The sequence below is a fragment of the Harpia harpyja genome, chromosome 13, assembly GCF_026419915.1.
Source record: "Harpia harpyja isolate bHarHar1 chromosome 13, bHarHar1 primary haplotype, whole genome shotgun sequence".
Taxonomy (NCBI): domain Eukaryota; kingdom Metazoa; phylum Chordata; class Aves; order Accipitriformes; family Accipitridae; genus Harpia; species Harpia harpyja.
In genome coordinates this window covers 44,160,539-44,180,803 of record NC_068952.1, presented here as the reverse complement: position 1 = coordinate 44,180,803, position 20,265 = coordinate 44,160,539, and the positions used below count along the sequence as shown (strand labels likewise).

Below are 20,265 nucleotides of genomic sequence, written 5' to 3'. Positions count from 1 at the left end.
CTTCTCATCCAAAGCATGAGCTGTCCAGCTGAGTTAGTGTTACTGTAAGTGTTCATTACTCTTCCTTCCTTATATTCACTGATAATGTTTGGATGAATACCGTGTGGCCAATGAGCAACCCTATAGCGAGAAGCACAGGAACCTCTTCTGGGTTGTTTGTACTGTGCTGGCTGCCAGAATCTGGTCTCCATTTACAAAATATTTTGCATATACAAAGGTGAAGGAAGGTGTCCTCTCTCTAAAAGCTACCAGAGGTAAAACTATCAAGATATAAACAGCAGGGATCCAACAATTCTGCAACTATGCAGATTTTTTTTCTCCTGCTCCCTTATTGATTTATTACATGAATTCAGGCAACTGTAACTTTGCAACCCCTGCTATTTATTTTTCTATATAGCAAGCACAGCAGTACATCTGCCTCTTGGATCGCTGACTGAAGCCTCAGTAATTTGAGTACTTGGACCAAAGTAGTCTGAGATCCTTGAACCAAAAGCCCTATTTGCTATTAAGAGCACTTTGCATTAATTAAATTTAATAGAATTCTTCCTGGGTCTTCCTACCTCCATTTTGCAGGACTGAGGATTTAGCTCAGACGACAGACCAGGATCTAAGTTGTTCAGTTTTAGAAATAGTTCTTAGAGTTAACAAAAAAATTATTTCTTTCTGTTTCCATATAACATTGCAGGGGGGAAACGGCAATCAACTCATGATTGTCCCCAAGATAAATTATAAATTTATGTAGGTCAAGGAACCTGAGGTGGTGTTTTCCACTAGGTGGTGGTAGACAGCATTTTTTAAAAAGGGTTATTTACTCTTCCTCTCTTTGCCGTATAGAATAGAAACCCAGGGGTCTGCCCAGTTCAGTATTCTTTGCCCCTTACAGTTACTACTTCATATTCCAGAGGAAGAAGCAGAAACATCACTCCCGGTGAGCTGTTAACTTTTTTTGCCTTTTCTGGGGGAGTTTTCTTTTACCTCCTAGACAGCTGTTGAAATACAAAGGGTTTAATTTTTATTTTGTGTAATCCAGTAAAAGATATTCCTCTTATCAAGATACATGTGTGCTGGGTTGTTCTTAACTCCTGGACTCCATCTGTGGGTTTCACATGAAATATTGTTAATCTGATGTGAGGCAGACTGGTTTTCTTTATTTATTTCCTTGTTTTATGTTGTAAAAAAAAAAAAAAAAACCACACCAAGGAAACAAGATGGGGAATTGGAAATGAGCTATGGATCCCAGGCCCAAAACAATACAATCATCCCTGGATATAACAGGATGTGAAGTTTTGATCTGGTCTTTTGGAGATCCTGTACTCAGATCAATGATTCATGTCCCAGTTGAGGCAACACTTTGGTTTAAAATGGAAATTTTGAGTAAACAGAAGAGATGCCAGCCAAAAACATTTCAGCTTTTAAATTTATGCCAGTAAAATATACATGCTGCATCTCAAGAAAACCCTGACCTTCTGTAGTCCTGTCCTTACCATTTTATTTGTACAGAGCCATGAAGAAACAAACAAAATAAAGCTGGTGTGCTTGGGGAACATACTCATTAAAGGTTGCCTCAGATTATCACAATAGTATTGTGTTCTCTGGCTGCAGAGAAGGACACACAGCCCAGGCTAAAGGCTCAGCTGTCCCACAACACTATCTCTTTATGGAGACTTTTAGCTCCACATGGGCACAACCTTACCACAACATCAAGTCCCTACTTGCATGCTGTTGTGGAGATGTTGTGGTGATTCAGGCTGGCAATTATCACAAAGCACTACTTGCTCATGCACTCTCTAGTTGTTACTACTGTGATTACATTAATACTATAATATTTGTCCTGCGTCATGAAAGCAAGCATAATGACTGATGAGTACAAAGAACAGAGGGAGGAACTGGGACTCCAGGACTGTAGTCTTAGCTAAAGAAAGTCAGTGTTACAGGAATTTAGGCCGGTTAGGGCAATTACAGGAGGAATTCAGGCTATATATTTTTGATGGACAGGTATTTTACACTGGTTGAATGGGGAGGACTGGCATAAGCCTTCTATTGTGACTAATTGCCTAGATCCAGCAACACCTTACTTGTTCAGGTAAATCCCTGAGTGAGCTTTGAGGAGCTCACATATCTCCTAGATTAGGTGTAGCATAGAAAAGAAAATAGCAAAAGGAATGTGTTGTCTTTAGAACTTCACAGGTCTGCACACTAAATGATTAATGACTGCTAATTCCTCTTCATAGCATTGCTATAAAGGATAGCACATGCACATCCTGTGTCTCTGATTCTTCCAACTTCTTTTATGGTCCAGTGAATCATTCAGGCAGAAAGTGATTGAATGTTTTTATAGGTACCTAATGGTTCTTCACTACATTTTAGTAACAGAAATGATATACGCCAATAATGCCAGTAAAATTATTTTTACTTCTAAAGCAGGACAGTGTGACAGCATAAAATGGGCTTCAGCTCCCTGAGTGAGTGAAGTGCTGGGTTATTTTCTGAAACTTTACAGCACAGAAGGCCACCTAGAAGGTAATTTATCTAAGAGGAACAAAGGCCTGAAAAACGCCTTGCTGGGTTTGAGCCCATGGTTCCAGGGGGTCTAGCTATGTCAAATTCAATTCTCAGAGCGCTAAATCTACCTTTATCATCTTTCCCCTGCTTGTCCTTGGGATTATCACAATCCCAAGGTCTCTTTACCTGTTAAATTTCAATCTGACTGATGCACGCGTCTGAACTTCCCACTTGCAGATCTCTTGCCATATTACCTGTATTTCACTCTGCCATCTTCAACTGGGGGAGGGCAGGTTAGAAAATTATACCACCTCAAAAAAAATAATATAGAGCTGTGTCTCTGCCAATGATTCCTGAACACAGGAAGTCCTTGTAGGGAGACTGCATCACTGAATACATATGATCCATCTTCCTGTACAAACTCCTGTCAACAGTGGAACTGCTACAGTCTCAATCAATCTTGCATTACTAAAACGTCCCTTATATCACGGCTCCATGCTCCTCTACCCTAACAAACAAAGGCTATTAACATTTAAAAGCTGCACTGACTCTATACGTTTGGGATAAGGCCGGGTATTGAATAATGCTAAGGGATCAATATTCATAATCTAGAGCAGCAGAATAGGTATGTTGTGACTTATCCATGTCCTATATAGTTCTCCATATGGTTCATTTGAAAGCCTTTTAGAAGCTTAACGAGGAGAGTATTGCAGTGAATGTGGAAAAAATTATGCATGAGGATAAGAAGCACAAATGCTCCTGAGGCCTCATAGGGTCTATGGTCTTAAACTAAGCTCCTGGGTTGTAATGGGATCTGATGAAACCCTCTTTATTAGGGGCAGCGGGATGGAAGGGCTCGGACAGCTGGCGAACAAGTACTGGGTAAACATTCCCGGTAGCCAAACTCTGCGCAAACAGCAGCTATTAAGGCAAAGACCTGAAAGATCAACAAAGAATTGCAGGTCTGGGTAAAATGATGCAATGGATTACAATTAGTGTCACTGGTCTGGGGAGCACAGGCTTTCCTATCGACTTACAGCTATGAGGCACCTTAATCAAATAACGAAGGGGGCTGGTGAGGGAGAAGGCTCAGCATCAGTCAACATTATCTCAAGGACACCTACTGTAAATTAGCAGGCTGATGTTTGTAGCACAGTTTTGTTGTGGGGAGAAAAGGTAGAAATTACTGGAGGAGGTTCCGAGGGCTCAGCCCCGGCTTCCCAGAAAAGCATTGAGCAGCAAAAGGTTCCGTGAGCCAGCTGGCTCTGGGCATGTCCAAGAACTGCACGTACTGGAAACGGCAGAAGCCAAATTAAAGCGAGTTAAGGTTATCAAAACCCATTAGGAATTTCAGGCTTTGCTGACAGAGGTGGTGCCCATCTTTGGTACGGGGTATTGAAGCGGCAGATATCTGTGCTGTGTTTGAGAACACCCAGCTCCATGCGCTGGTGGGGGATCATGTCAGATTTGCTCTGTCCCACCAGCCCAAAAGCTGTGAGAATCTCAGAAAAGTGAGATTTTTTAGCAAGAGGGACGTGCGTGTGGTGGAGGTGTCATCTTTTGCGGGGCTCAACTTCCTTAGCCTTCCTCTTTTTTTTTTTTTTTGCCCCCCTAGGCTCACTCTCCTATTATAAAACCTGGATTTCTCCTAAAAAAAATAAATAATAAAATAACCAGACCTCGGAAAGGGCCAGGGCTGAGGGCAGCCTGTGGTGACACCAGGCAAGCGCCATTTTCCTGGGGGCTGGGGAAGGACACCCCCACGCCAGACGGGGGACCGATCCCCGCTGAGGGGCCGGGGGCCCTCCTCATCCCCCCCGGCCCGGCCCGGCGCTTGGGCCACCCACAGCCGCGGGAGCCGCCATGGCGGCCGGGCCCTGAGGGGAGAAGGGCGGGCGGGTTAGCGGCGGGCGCCATCTTGTCGGGGGCGGAGCGGGGCCCGGCCCGCCCCGTGCTCTGCCTGCCGGGGCGGCCCCGGCCCCAGCGCACTCGCCGCTGCCGACCGAGCGGAGCGGAGCCGAGCCGAGCCGCAGCCCCCAGCGCCATTGCCGCCTTCAGCCCGCTATGGCAGGTGAGCCCGTCCTCCTCCTCCTCCCGCGGGCAAGGCGCGGCCTCTCGCCCGCCCTGCGGGAGAAGCCTCGCCGGCGCCTCCCCCGCCGCGCTCTCCCCTCAGCCCGCCGCGGTCATTGCTCTCGCCTCCCGCCCGCTGTCACCTCCATCCCGGCCCCCCGCCGGCGCCTGAGAGCCGCCCTCCATCCCCAGACAGCCGGGGCTCGCCCCTTCCTCCTTCCCGGGGAGGTGGGTCGGGGCTCCCCGGCAGCCTCCACCATGTTGCCCGGCCGCCGTTCACCTTGGCCGCGCGGCTCCTGCCCCTCCTGCGCCGTCCGTACCTCTCCCCCCCCCCCTTTTATTTTCTGTATTAAAACCCTTCCACGTTCTTCGTGCCGGCGGTTTTTTTGGCTCGGCATCGCCTCCAGCCCGTGCTGGGCGGAGGGGAAGGGGGCACCTACCCGGGGCATGGCCTGGGCGGCCGCGGGAGAGGGGGATGCCTGAGGTGGGCACCTGCGGCGGGATCACCTGCCCTGCGAGGCAGAGACGGGGATGGGGATTTATCCGTGGGTGTGGGGGGTGGTATTGTCTCTGTTCCATTGAGATCACGTCTATTTTTTAATTTTTTTTTCTTTACTCTGCAACAAAATGGGTGGCAGAGCCGTAAGCTTGCAAATGGGATGGAGAAATGCAGGTTAATTCTCCCCTGGTCCTGAAGGGGTGGCCTCGCTTTCTTGTCTGATCCCGTTCTCGTGATACGCTTTGAGGTTGGGGTTGTTTTTTTTTTTTTTTCTCCTTTTTATTTATTTGCTTGCTTTTTTGGTTGGATTTTTTTTTTTCAGTGCAGAACGAGACAGTAAATATTTCTGTTTTCTGCTTTTGGCTTGCGAGCCCCGTTCAGTGTCATGCGTGGTTTTCTTTTGTTTTAAGGTACGTTTTGGGTAGAAATAAGTGATGTAGGTAGCGCAGAAAAATGCCTGAACAAAGCTTGTTGAAAGCCTTCGATTAGGTTTCTGTACTTAATGGATAACGACTACCTACCTATACCGTGCATTTCTGTTGTTAGTGGGTTTTGCCTTTTTTCATAAAAGATGGGAATGCAGGCAGAGGCTTGTACAGTTTCATTCCTGTCCTTTCATTTTGGAGCCGTCATTGTCATTTTGTAGACTGGGAAAACAAACACTTAACGCAGTTTGGGGTCTCATGCAGTGTATCCCTTAACCTGGCCAGGTAAGTGCAGGCAGGGGCTGACCCTGAAAGGGAGCTGCAGGCAGAGCCAGTAGAAGATTCTGGCAGGAAAGGGAAATCCCCAGATATATTTAAGACAAGGTAAAGACCTCGCATGTTAATTTTTCCATCTTATCATTTGCTCTATGCAGCTGACTCTCTTAGTGTGAGTTCAGTGCCAGGTAAATGCTGGGCTCCCTGTTGCTGTTGAACTTGACCAGCTGAAATAAAAATACCAAATGCTCCGTTTTCACAGGGAGCTGAGTATATCTGTGTATCCTCGCTGCAGCGCAGTGTTGCCATACTTGAACAAGCTTTAAATTACCCAGTTTAAGCTTTAAAAAAAAAAAAAAAAGGCAAAAAGCTGGTTTGGGTAGTGGTTTTACTGGCAGCTGGAGTTTGATGCAGGCTGTAAAACCAGGCGGAGAAGCAGAACAAATACTGGAGCGATTAGCTACTGATGTGCTGCACACTGCCAGAGCTAGACTTAATGCTGCACACCTTGATCTGCCTAGTGATTTCACTATAGATAAAGGATTATTGCAACAAGTAGCTCAGGTTAGTAAACTGGAAAATAATCCTTGCGATATGTAGAGCAATTGGATTAGTAGTTGATGAGCTCTTACAACCCTGTTCCTAGCTTCGAGTCATGATCCAGATAGCTTGAAACTAGAGCAGCGTTAACATGGAGATGCACTGAAACAAATTCAACCTTGGGCTAGCAATGAGGTTAAACAAGCCCTGAGATTTTTATCATGGATTTAAACAAGCCTTTGGCTCTAGTAAAGATGCACATAGGAGTTGAAAATGTCTTGTCAGAGCCCTTGGGGATAAGGGAAGGAGTTAGGACTGCGATTCTCAAGGGTGGGTTGTGCTCCTGCTGTTCCTTAACAGGCTGAGTTTGTATGGTTTAAAATCCACCCTAATCTGTCACTTGTCTGTAAGCCCTGCTCTTAGCTAGGTTTAGATTCGGTGAACTGCTTTCTCAAGGCACCTGGCTTTCACATTGAGTAGATGTAAGGAGCTGGATGGAAATAAGGTTCTCTGAGTACGGGCCTCTTGCTCATTCTGCATCTGCAGTACGGAAACAAATCTGAAGGAAGAAAAAGCTTTTCAAATAGTAGGATAATTTGGGCTGCAGGTCGATGAATGTTTCCTTTGATGACAGCACCAATTTAAGCAGCCCCCATCCATCACTGGCTGCGCACTCCCAGCCTTGCAGTGACCCCTCGGTGGTGCTGGTACCCTTGTATGGATGGCTGCTCAGTCAGTGAGGTCAGGGAGCTTTTTTGGGTTACCCCACAAAAGCCTTGCTTTTATATTGAAGCCAGATCTGTTTGGAGAATTTTTACCTGCTCCTTCCCCTCCCTGAGCCATGGGTAGAACTATGTGTGCATCCGTAAAGCCATACGGAGTGGTATATGCGTATGGGGTTTTTTTTAAAGACTGCTAATACGAGAATTTCTGTCTTTTGTAGTTGAAGCTAACCTCGAGTTGAATTCCAGTGGAGAAATAAAAGGTCGTGTCTTTGTTGGTATTAGTTGGTTGGAGACTCTTTTCTTCAGGGGGAGCTTGAGATAATGGCGGAGTTTGAGGATTATTTTTTTTTTTCCCCCCAACAGAAAACTTTATGACCGTGAATTTTCCCCACATTTGTTCAGAAGACTCTGTAGGAGATGCTGCATTTGTATGCAGTTACTATTTCAAAGGTTTTTAAATTAAACCAAGTTGAGTTTTCTTTCTTTGATTCTGTCACTGTGTTTCTATTTTTTTTTCTTCTTGGTATAGCCAAATCTGTCAACTTCCTCAGTGTAATGGACTTTCTTACTGTGCTATGAAGTGGCTTTGTTGTGCTGTTTAGGTTGATTGGAGACGGTTGGAAAATAAATGGGTGAAACTTCACCCATCTTCAGTATGGATTCCTCCAGAAGTGGCTGTTAAGCTGCTCTAATGACCTAATCTGCACTGCAGCAGTTAACCTCTTCTGATCCTAGTGTTTACAGGGGGAAGTCAACTGGCATGCCCTCGGGAGCTATTCCAGTTCATAGCAGGTTACAAACCAGCGTCCCATGCAAGGTGATTTTTGGAAGATGTTGTTCTGCTGTAGCTGTTCCTGTCAGTGTCTTTGTGTGAACCATGTAAGAAAAAAAAAATAGGAAGAAAACTCAAGCCCGAAAAGATTCTGTGGGGCCATTTCTTCAATAGATTTATTTTACTTTTGAACACTTCTTTATGCATTTTTCCTTACAAGAGAAAATGCAGATGGCTTCGCAGAACAGTTTTTCCTCCATTGAAGATGATGGTTCATGTACTGCTTGAAAAATTTATTTGTATCAAGTGTTCTTATTTACGAAGCCTTAGTGGTCATCATGAAATGGTCTGACAGCAGTTACAGTGTGTTTTATTTTACTTAAAAGCTGTAGGAAGAAAATAATGACAGTCAGGATGAGTAAAAAGAGATGCATCATGATGTAGTGTAAGGCAGGAATAAAATAAATCATTTAAAATGAAAGCTATTTGCCGTGTTCTCTAGCCATTCCCAGGGGTGAAGTGCATTAAGACATTGTGCTAACTTCATGGTACTGCACATAACACTTCTATCAGTACTGGGGAGCATATTTTCTTTATGGCTAAATATTTCTAGTTGTTATGAGCCATCTTATGACAATGTTTATTTGAAGGCAGAAAAGAAATCTGATGATATTTGGCCATTTTCAGGTTATGGGAAGGAAATGTCTGCTATTTGAATGCTCTTCTATTAGAGATGAATCTAAATGTGGATTTCTTGCCATGGTAATTTGGCCATGAAAGGAGTAGAACTACCTCCCTGGGAAAGGGAATTGGGGTGTTGAAACATCGCTGGCACTTGATGGGGAAAGGAAGTAGGAGGGAGAACTAGGCTTCTAGTTAAGAAGTCTCCTGCTCTAGTTTTATTCCTTGCACTCAACATTAATCTTGGCCAATTCTGTTGCCAAACATAGCAATAAAAATGTGTATGGCATCAGAAATACAGTGTGCCTAGTGATGCACTATGCGTCTGCCATGGTTTTCTAATCCAGTGTGCTCTCGGAGGTTTCATGACTTATTTTTTGGTACTGAATGTTGTCATCAGTCTAGTAAATAGTGAATCATCATTTGCCTTGGGCCTGCAGAGAGCCGTGACTCTTTTCTTGGCTGTGCCGTGGCCCCAGAGTAGAGTTGGGCTGATTGGGGTTTGAAAACTCTGGGTTGGTTTCGGGAAGGACAAATTGGCGGCCGAGGTTCCTGCCAGGCTGTTGCGAGGAAGTCCCAAAGCACACGTTTTGGTTGTCTCCAGCCTACGCAGAGGGAACGTATTGAAATACTCTTTGTTCCTATCCAACAACTCCATTTTATCATTTGCAGAGGAATGGCTGGGCTTGAGGTAATTGTAAAACTACTTTTTAACGGGTTTATAATTAGAAATTCAATGATCTAAATCTCCTTGTGTCTCAGTTCTCAGGCCAGAAGATGAAAGTGCTGGTTATGGAGGGCCGGGGGGAATGCAGTTACCATCCAAGTGTCTGGTCTTACCTTTTTTTTTTTTTTTAATTATTTTTTTTTAAAACTGCTTCAGGAGAGAACAAACTTTGTCCTATTCAGGCGAAAGGGAATTTCCAGAATTTCTTCTCACCACATTCAGGCAGCCAGGTTATTTTATTCTTCCCCCAAAACCTACGTCACTAAGCACGTAATAAAATTGATGTGCATTGGTAAGAGTGTGTCATGTGCACCTTAGAATGACGGTATAGCTGGATTTTAGCTTGCATATTATGCGGACCAATAAATCTTTCTCCTCTGAATGAGTGATGTTTTGATCTTGTACTTGCGTCAGCAAAATGCCTGAGAAAACAAGCTCTGTCTGATAGTTGTATTTTTAGGAGCAGATGGGAGCAGATTAGTCCACTTGTAATTGTGTTTGAGGAGCTGTTTGAGCAGCACAGTACCTGTGAGTATTTTTGAACTTTCAGGCTCTGTGTGGTATGAAAGCAATAACTGAACTTTTTTATGCGTGTTTGGATTTAACCAGGATTTGCTTGTTATCTCCTTTGTGATAAAAGGGATTGTTTTCATTCCGTATCCATTTCCTTTACACTTGCTTTAGATTAAAATTGCTTGAAGTATGGGCTCAAATTAGTATAAATGGTGAAGGAGAGATTGACTCACCATTATTTTGTTTTTGACTGTTTTGAAATGTAGTGACTGACTGAACGGATTTCAAATGACTGCGTGTCCCCCAAATTTGTTGTCTGAATTTATTTTTAAATCGAACTATTGCAGTGCTTGTGTCATTGAACAGCTGGCTGAAGCATTTTGAGAATGCATGGTAGACAGCAGCGCTGGCGTAGCAGGAAAGTAAGTAAAAAGCAACTTCAGGGGGGTTTTATGCACTTAGATTCCTGAGCATTAACCTCGTGTGTGGATGCTTTGAGTAGTTTGGACTCTAAATGTAGCAACACATTTTAATTGTATTTACTCTTATTTTGCATGGCCATGAAATTGCAGCCTAGGGCAATAAGGCCTATTTTAGTGGTATGCTGGCTATTGGTACGCTTGTAAGATTGTAAAAGTTGGGAGAATAAAGTGCTGTTCAGGAGCTTTAATAGGAAGGTACCTTAAACACTCCATCTGCTAAGTGTGCTCTTAGCTATGTTTATATGCTGAGGCGGTTAATGTGCTGTTAGTGAATTTATCCCAGTCTTTCAGTGCTGTGCACATCGTTGTTGACCCGGCGTTAGCCATGGGAAAGAAATGCTGGAAATCTTTGACCGCTGGGGTCTGCCCTTAAGCACATCTTTACAGAGCGCGCTTTCTTTTCTAGCTCAGAAGTAGCAATCTGAAGGGTTTCTTTTTTTTCTGGCCTTGTTCCTTTTATCACTTACCTGTATTGTCTTGTATTTAAGCATATAGCTCAGTGTTGCAGTTTTGTTGTGCTTTTAAAGAAAAAAGTGTGTATATGTTCTTATCACTATTCAAGTTCATATAGAATATCTCAAAACCAGGCATGTGACTCCCTGTCACGACTTTCACTTTTTATTTAGAAGCTTGGAATGGAAATAAAATGCTGCACTGCAAAGTTAGCAACTTCTTTCTTATTTTGTGGGCTGAATAAAATGAAAGCATCCCAGAGCTAATAGTGCTTAATGGACTGTTCTGTGATAAGGTTTGAATTTCCATGGAGTCTTTGAATCCTAATGGCAGGAAAATAAATTCGTAAACTCTACAATTTTTGCTGTGTTTATTACTTGCCCTTTGTGTGGGGAATCCTGTATTCAGACCCTTACCATACCTGAGCAAAGAAAACACATCCTTGTTTTTGCAGACGATGTACTCTAAAGCACATCCTTGTTTTTCAAGATAATGCACTCTAAAGCACCAGCAGCTTAACAAATTATAGCAGCTTTTTTTTTTCCTTTTTCATTTTTTTTTATACAAAATGAATTGTTTGTGAAAGTTGAGCTAGATGTTCTTGATGCAAGAAGCATTTGCTTGGTTGTATTTTAACAGATCGGATTTTTTGATAAAAGCTTAAAGAGTACAGTTTCCTGATGAGCATTTCATTGTATGAAGGGCAAACCAAAGAAATAATTGGGATTCAGACTGACCAGAAAGAAATTGGAGCTCCAGGTCCCCATTCTGTAGGATCAGACTGCAAGACATAATTGTGATATTCTCATACTGTTCTGTGTCCTTTTGTATATGGGAACAATAACAGTTACAGTCGTTAGCTGATATTGGAAATATGTATTTTCATGGGTACCATTTAACTTCGTGTGCAGAATTTTGGGAGATTATGCTGAGCATAATAGTTATTATCAATATAATTTTATAGGTCTCTGTTCTGGTTTATTCAGGCTGTTAGACACTTGTTGGTTACTTCTAGTTTATTTCAACTTACTAGTAGATGCTTTTAAAACTGAAACAAAAAAATTATGTGGAAGAGGGGGTGGCTTTTTTTTTTTTAATACCCAAGTGTTGTGGTTTTATTGTAGTAAGATAGTGTATCTATTTATTTGCTCTAGCCAGAAACTGAAAATTGAATGGGAACAGCTCAATTTGTGCTGTATGCATTTCAGAACATAGAAAAACAGAAAATCTGGCTTGGTATAAATAATAATCTTTAGTGTTGACTGGCCCTACGGCTTGAATTTTCCTGGATTGCTAGTCGCGTACAGAGGTCTATTAAACTGAGTCAGCTCTTACGAGTCAGGCTTTCAAACAGGTTGACGTTTTCATTGTCCATCTGTCTTGTTTGCAAATATCAGAAAAAGCAAAGGATGGAAGCCTGAGCTCTTTCGGAGACGATACGTGATCCTTCTCGTAAAAACATACATCTAAAAAGCCCCTTCTGCAGAAGGGGAAGAACTCCTGTAATCTTGAGCCCTGGGTACTTGTAAACATCCATTGCTAATGAGTCTTCCTCTTCTTTGGAAGGGATCAAAGACATTTAATGCTTTTCATGAAGATGCCTAATAAGGCACAATTGAATCAAGCAAAGCTGTCAATTAAGCCTTCTATTAAGTTTCTTAGTATAAATGAGCCTAAACCCAAAGTGTTATCTGAGCTCTCCTCCTTGGCTGTTCAGTTTTGGTAAAGATTTTATGATCAGTATTAGCCCAATTTTTAATCTCACTTAGGTGCACTGTTCCTTGCTTTCTAAACCCGCTGAATTGTAGACCGCAGAACAGTGCACGGAGTGTATTAAGATCCGAGTCTAATTACTGTTTTTGTTCTGGAGGCTGTTGTGACAGATAATGTTTTGTTGAATGGCAGGTAATAGATTTATTATGGAGACAGCACAGCATGTGGGTACCTTCAAAGGAGACTCTATCTGTATTGGTCTCTTCTCCTCTTAATTATTCAAATGGAAAATTTTGTTTGAGGGCAAAATGTATGCCTAAAGGATATTACTCCAAATAGTATCAGCAAAGAATTCTCACATTTTAAGCGATGCCAATTAAGTAAGAATAATTGTGATTATTTTTTTTAAAGTAGTGCTATACAGACGTCTGCAAAAGAGGCCTGAAGATGAAGGAATCAGTAAGGTACAATATTGAAACCACAGTGTATTGGCTAAAAAAGGGTCGTTTTACTGGCAAAAATCACAAAGAAGTATTCTACTAAATGTTGCCAAAATACTTTTTTGCAAAAGGCATGTCTTACTAAAAAGCTTTCCTTCAGTAAACCATAGTTGGCATAAATATTATTATAAGTAATGTGAACTCTGTCAAAATATTACAGTTTTTGTGCTTTTCCTGAGCAATCAGTTTGGTATTAAGTGGACTGTTCCATTTCTGACACTTCAGTTGGAGAAGAATTCGCTTAGCCTTCTTTAACAGTTTTGTTGCTTGTAGGGATATTTGATGCATTAATATATATTTAATGCATTCTTAATTAACCACTTACGTATGGAGAAAAATCTTCAAAGCTATTGGACTAAATTACATCTTGCATCTCTGCGTGGTAACGTGTTATGTGACGTATAGGTTGGATGTTAGCTGGGTTTCAACAGGTCCTAGTTACCTCCTGTCTCTACTAATTGTCCCTGTGGAGTCAGAGGACTGAACCGGTGGCATCACATTAACTTCTCAAGCCGCGAGCAAGACGTACAAATGCACGTTTATAAGGAAGTAGATGATGATTGGTGTGCATGTAAACACTTTCACCTAAGCCCGTCTGAAACATGAGTACGGGAAGTTAACTAGCAAGTCTGGTTAAACACAAGCCTGTCTCTATAAACACTTCCAGACTCATTGTGAAATTAATAAATTAGTAATTGGTTGGCTTAACGTGTGGGAATCAAATGTAGGATTGCATACAGTTGTTTAGTGTGTGGGCAGAGAGTGAGTAGTGCTGGTTTAACTTAAAAATCATTAATGGCAATAATGACTTAATTTTTCCCTGTGGCTATGGGAAACCAAGCTATGCTTAATGACCAAAACTCATGGGACAAACAGTTGGTCAACAGTTATCAGTAGTAATAATGGCATCTATTATTGCTAATATAATTAATAATAGCATCTATTATTGCTGTATGGCACCAATAGATGATCTGCTTGTGCCTTGCCTTTTGCCAGTTCCAGTAGAAGGAAATTCTCTTGCCCTTTTGGGGGTTGGCTCCATGTAAGGACTCAAGGGCTCTAAAACTCAGCATGGTGACAACTTACTTTTGGGAAGGTGTTTGAGCAGGTGTGTCGGGATTGCGCTCGCAGCAGTCAGCCTCTGAAGCCAGAAGATACTTGGCCTGCAGAACTGAGGGTACTGTGTAACACAGCAAAGGCTGCCTGCACAAAAGCACATGAAGAATCATGCTGTCTCTCCCCCTCAGTGCTTGGAAGCCTTGAAACATTTCCTCTACAAGTGGTATAAATTTGCAGATTATTCCCAGGAAAGATTTCTTGAAATAATCTTGAAGGAGTGAAAGGTCACTGAGCAAGGAGGGCATAACTCTCCCAACTGGATAATTAAAAAGAAAATTAAAAAGTGTGCTAAGTTTGAGATTGACTTGTGGTCATGCTTTGAAGATTAAAAGGGCTTTTTTCATTTCAGATGAAGGAAGTTGGGATTGGTGGGAGGAGGAGTTGTGGCTGCTGGAGCAGTTGGGCAGTGCTGTGAAGCTGCATTTGCCGTTTGCTTAGTGAACCATGAATGAGGTACCAGGATCACTGAACAGAAGTATGGCTGTCTGCTCTTTCCCCCCCTATTCTAAAACATTTAGTCTTGCAGCTAAAGTTTTCAACCTGGCTGCTCACTATTTAGTGCAGGTAGATTTCTAGGCATCTGAGCAAACGGTGTATTGAGTTCAAAACTGTATGAACGTTTTTTGTATAAACAAGTTTTGCCTTTAGGAAATGAAATTAACAGCCACTTCAACTAAAGGATAGAACTTCCCATGTTCTCTGCACAGCCTGTAGCATGATCAGTCTGCTGGTTTTTTCTGTACAGAAATTTAGCCCACACTTTTGAAACTATTTGCAGTCACAAAGATAGAGAGAGAGAGATAAAGGTAAAACATGAGTGTGCTAACTAAATAGTAACAGCAAAATAATGCCAAAGTAATACCAAAAAATTACAAAATTGCAGCTTTAGCAGATAACACCAACAGATGCTTCAAGTCTAGACTTAGTATATAAATTTGCATATCCACTCTGGTTTGTGATCTGCGGCATTGAATAGGTCAGAGCTGTTGGGCTGATCATGGGTTTTTGCTCGTGGCTAGAACCCGTGACTGCGCCTAGGGTGTGCTTCTGTGGTCTGGTGTTTGAGAAACAAAGAGATTGAAGTTGTAGATGTGAAGTCTAATTGTAGAGTTCCCGTTTGTAGCTTATTAGGTGTAGGGTTATTAGATACTTGGGCTTATCGTCAGTTGTGTGTTGTTCCTTTGGCTGAGTTATTGCATACTTGAGTTTGGGCCATATACTATGGTCTTTTAAGCATATGTTGAAGTTAACAGCGTTTCCCGGGGCATCTGGGAATACTTGAAGGTAATGATGCTTTAAGGGTTGCGGTCAGCAACCTCGCATGATGCTATGTTGACCAATAAACAGGTTTTACTTCTGTCAGTTCTCGGAAGAAAAATGATTTGAGCTATTGCCTTTAATTACAAGCATACCTGGAGGTCCAGGAAAGATGTAGGCGTCTGACTTAGTTTATGGCCATGGTGAATACAATAGCAGGTCACAAAAAGCACATTCCTTCTCCATTAATTTTTGAAGCACTTTGATCTGTGCCTGTGGAGTGCATGGTTTGGCTTCACTACTCTTTTGTTGTTGTTTTTCCTTGAAAATTATTTCTTATTTCTTGCCCAGAAATCAGCCAAAGGTATTTTTAAAGGCACTTCCATCTTGTAATTACTTCTTCACGTAGAAGAACTGTCAGTCTGCTTTGATGTACGTCTCGGACCCTAGATTTTTCTTACAAGTATTTCAAAATACGCAGTTGTGGGAAAAGTTCTAAGAAACACTGTCATACAAGCTGTAACTGTGTTCAGGATTTAAGAAGAAAGGAAGTTGAGCACAAAGCATTGCATTCTCTTAACTAGAAAAGTGGAATTCGCTTTACACGGACTGTCTCTAGGTATCCTTTCTGTTAGATGAGAGGGATGTACATTTTAATAGGTTGAGTCACGTACAAAGGGTAAGTTTAAGTAGTACCCAGGACCATGCATTGCTCATTGAATTAAGTGGTAAGCTTTCAAAGCAATTTCAGTAATTCTTTGTGTATACTTGATACAGCATTAGGGAAGAAAACAGTAGATGTTTTCATATTAAAGCATATCTTCTGGTAAGTGCTTTTTCAAGGAATTTATAATTCAGTGGATTTATAAACGTCTCTATAAGATCAAACTTAATGGCTTAGTCTTTCTGCTGTTCCAAGTTGTGGGTGGAAGTGGATCTATTTATTCTACTAGTATGTGATGCGATTTTCTTGTGTTTGCTGTATTATGTTAAGTGTATTCTGGAAGATGTTCATGCAAGTCTGCTGTATAAATTGAATCTTTTCACTGATGTAAAAGATTACATATTGGTAGGAAGAATACTTACTTCAGGAGATTGCTACAAAAATGTAGTCGGGAGACTCGTTTGGCCATCATAAATGAGGCATCCTACACCTCACCCTCCTGATGAAACAGGATGTTCTTGCAAAGAAGATGTGCCTTTTTCTGACAGCTGAAGATTTGTGAGGCATCTGCTATGCTGGAACAGGTTGGTTTTTTTGGTTTTTTTTTTTTGATATAACTTGTACAACAGAGAACCTCTTAACAGTTTTGCGGTGACTGCATCAGACTTGCCTTTTTATGTTGTGTGTTTTTCTTGTTATTACCTGGCAATATACGAAGGTTCAAAGGAGGGATTTAGTTACCAGGTGTTTGCGGTCGCTGGGTCATTCTTTTACCAGTTTTGATCATATGAGATAACCATTGTGTGCCATCCCTATACACAAGACACAGTTTTCAGTACAGTGGAAATCGGTGACTTCAAAGAAGGATTTTGTCCAGACTCTGAGTGCTGCAAAACTAGGGAGGATGGCCTCAGAATAAATATTCAAACTCAGAATGTTGCCTGTAAATCGTCAGTCAGTTTACAAATGTCTGTCTAACAGCAAACATTTGTAATTTGACTAGGGCACTCTGAAGTATTTGTTTCATCCTTAAACTGAACACTGTACGTCTGAGAAGAAGGCAAAAAATTGGATTTCCTCATAATAATCAGAAGTGAACTCCTCTTCAGAGTAACATTCTCAAGCAAGACAAATTCTTCCATCAGTTTAAATCTCAGATATTAAGCAGGTAATAAAAATGAAGTCTAGCTATGGAGGTTCTTCACAACAATGCTTCCTGCACTGAAATAGAGCAAGATAAATTGTCTGCTGTGATTTGACTTCCATCAATAAAGTGCAGCAATACATAGAGCTTCTCGTCTGTTTATTCCTGTCTGTCTTTCACAGTATTATGGAGTTTGAAGATGCACTGTAAAATATTCCACTGTCTTGAAACAGTAGTCGCAACAGTTACATCTTGAATTAACATTCATCTCAAACGTGGCAGTGATTAAGTACCTATTCACTGCAAGGGATTTTAACCAAACAACCTGCAATTAGATCTGTCCAGACTGTCGATCATGGAAGCTGGGTTTTAAGTGGAGGCATCCAGATTAGTAGGTGGTTTATTTGAACTAAGTTATTGAGTGTAAATACTAAGTAATCAGAAATAAATCTTTTGAATGATTAAATTCTCCACTCACCAGTGATGAACTTTGGAGCAATTAGTTTTAATTGTAAGGTAAATAGAGAAGTCTTGCTCAATTGGATACTTAAGTAATGTTACTTGCACTGAACTTGATTATACTTTGAACTATGATATTCAGGGCAAGCAGCGTTTGAGTCCCCGGCATTGTTTAATGCAACTATTTAAAAAAAAAACCAAACCCAAAAACCTGGACATTAGAGTAAAAAAGCAAATGATTTATTTCTCTCAAAACCTTACAGTTTTTTCTTGCCATTGATCACTTAGTCCTGTAGCTCTCTGTGAGCACATCAAATGCCTTGAATCTAAAATAATTTCCAGCATATTCCTCAAAAGTATTGTAGATGAGTAATCTTGCAGGCAGTCTGTTGACCTCTGGTACAGCAGTTTATATTTTACGGTCTTAAAACGTGAGTTATGGTGATGCTTCCGTTAAGGGCTGTAAGCTTTCTCCGTATTGAAGTTAGAAGATCTTTCTGTTTGTGAAAACATTTGGAATTCAGAAGTAAAGAGCAAAGGAAGGAATCTAGTAATTGGAAAAGGAGCAAGTGGAGGAGACTTTTCAACATCTCTTTGCAGTGGAGATTAAATGCTGGAACATAATGTGGTTTTATATACGCACGCATTGCATAAAATAATCAGTGGAGATAATTGGCTTTCTTCCACGCATTCTTAGTAAATGATGAATAAAGAGTATTGCACATAATAAGTGTCAGCTTTCAATTAAATGCGCCCTATTCAGTACTTGGTTCTTTGATGCAAGAACAAGCATATGCCGATTTCTGATCTGCTGATGATCCGCAGCTTTCAGGTCTTGACAATTAAGCAAGCAAGCCTTTAAACTTGCGTAATGCTGACTTTTTCTCATAAAGCGCAGGGAGCTAGATGGCGCCATCGGCCTGTCTTTTGCCTCTGCAAATTTGGGTTCAAAAGGTGTGTTTCAGGTAAAGTTGACCTCGTTATTCTGCCTTCGAGCGCGGTGCTCTTGGCCGGCTCTCAGTTGGGCCCAAGTGGCAGAGACGCTGCATATATATGTGGGCAGAAAGCGCCTGCTTTCTGGTGGCCTATTTTAATTATCACTTAACGGCATCGGTTGTAGAAGAAGCGGTGGTGTCTCATTAATACTGCGAGCTTATGATGTATTTGGAGAGATTGCTGCATAATTGCTTCCCTCGTAGGGTAAGGGGGTGGTGTACAAACCTGATGGGCAAGCAGTAACGAGGCAGGGGCTGTGATGCGACGAATTATAAAGGGATGTTTGGAAGTGTAAGGGCAGTCTTAAGACAGTGCTGTCCTCCTGCAGAAAGAGAGGCGGGTCATGGAGAGAACAACAGATTCATGTGGAAGGACTGCATGTTAATTAATGTTTTGTTGTTGTTTCAAGTTTCTCGCTTCTGTTCCTGCCTCCCTCTCCGTCTGGCTTTGCTTTGTGGCCCTGAACATCACTTTTATGCAGCATTTTCCATTAGGAAAGCGAATGAGCCCAGCACAAGTTATATTGTGCGTTTTCAGTTCTTGGTGAGGTTGTGGATGGCTAAGCCTTGTCTTAGGGAACAGAGCTTTGAGATCTGGGACCTCTTGAAAACTGGCTAATTGCTAATAAAAATACTGCTGTGCAAGTTGCACAACGGAGGCTTACGGAAATGCTAACTTGGTGGCGAAAATCCCAATCCTGATTACAGCTGTTGGAGTCGGGCATGTTAAATATTTATGCAACTTGAATTTTGAGGGCCCCGGCTGGGTTTTCTCCCTGTAGAAGAGAGTAGGTTATGTAAAACACTTGAACCTTCTTGTTCGGGTTGATCTGTGTGCGCTCTGTCTGCTGTTACTCAGAGAGACTGACTCTCTGTTCGCTTACTTTTCGTAACTATGGCAGAGGCGTGTAGTAACAGTTTATGACCGTGTGGGGTCTTCCTGCATTTCAGCCGTTGTGTAACGCGCAGCGGTGGTGATTGGACACAGTACAGTTATACAATGTAGTGAGCCCAAACAGATTATAAAAATCCTCCTTTGGTATGTCTGCATCCTTTCAGGCTGCGGCTTGCAACTCGAACTGTTGCACTGAGCATAGGCTGGAAGAAAGGCGGTGGAGGAATTGGCTGAGACGGTCTCTAGAAGTTGGTACAGGTTTCTGGAGGTAAGAGCTTCTTTGAATTCAGATGTTAATGGGGATGATTACAAACATTCGACTGCTTCAGTGTGGGCATTATTAAGGAAGAAAACTGAAACCTGACAAACTCAGGTTTTTAAGAACAGTTTCAATATCTTAAAGATTTGAGGACTTAATTTTTCATTTAAAAATTGTTATTACTGTAAAGAGAGACTCAAAAATATTTACCCTCTTTCCTGTGTACCTGTAAACTTTGGATTCCTTTTAATTTTTAAAATGGGCGAAATTTATATGAGGTTTATGTAGCAAAAAAGAGATTTTAAGACTGTTTGACCCCAAAAGTACAGCATCTTGGTTAGTTTTTGTAAGTTTCTTGATTTCCAAATCTCTTATTAAGTTACGTTAAATGGAAGTGAAAAAATTGTTTCAAGACAAGCCTAATGGATCAACTCAGTGTAAACTTTTTCAAGTGTGTAATCAGTTACCGGTTTTATATTCCTTACTGGACTAAAATTGTTCTCTTTCAGCAAGGAGTGAGTATCTGTTTCAAAAGCAGACGTAGGAATGCCTAAGCCTTTGGAAAGGAGCTTCGTATTCAGAGTTGAAAAAGTTG

General features: G+C 41.6%; 1 protein-coding gene across 4 annotated transcripts in view; it reads left to right on the top strand.

Annotated features, from left to right (window-relative positions):
- Nucleotides 1–20,265, top strand: part of SLC23A2 (solute carrier family 23 member 2) — a 68,570-nt gene that overhangs the window by 6,252 nt on the left and 42,053 nt on the right. The window contains exons 1-2 of one of the 4 annotated variants that reach the window (XM_052806516.1): nucleotides 4,470–4,573; nucleotides 19,576–19,679. The exons of 1 other annotated variant lie outside the window; for it this stretch is intronic. The gene's annotated coding sequence lies outside the window, so the exon portion shown is untranslated. Of the gene's footprint in view, nucleotides 1–4,469; nucleotides 4,574–14,368; nucleotides 14,451–19,575; nucleotides 19,680–20,265 lie in introns of those variants that run through there. 2 more of the 4 variants (XM_052806518.1, XM_052806519.1) reach the window with 2 other exon arrangements.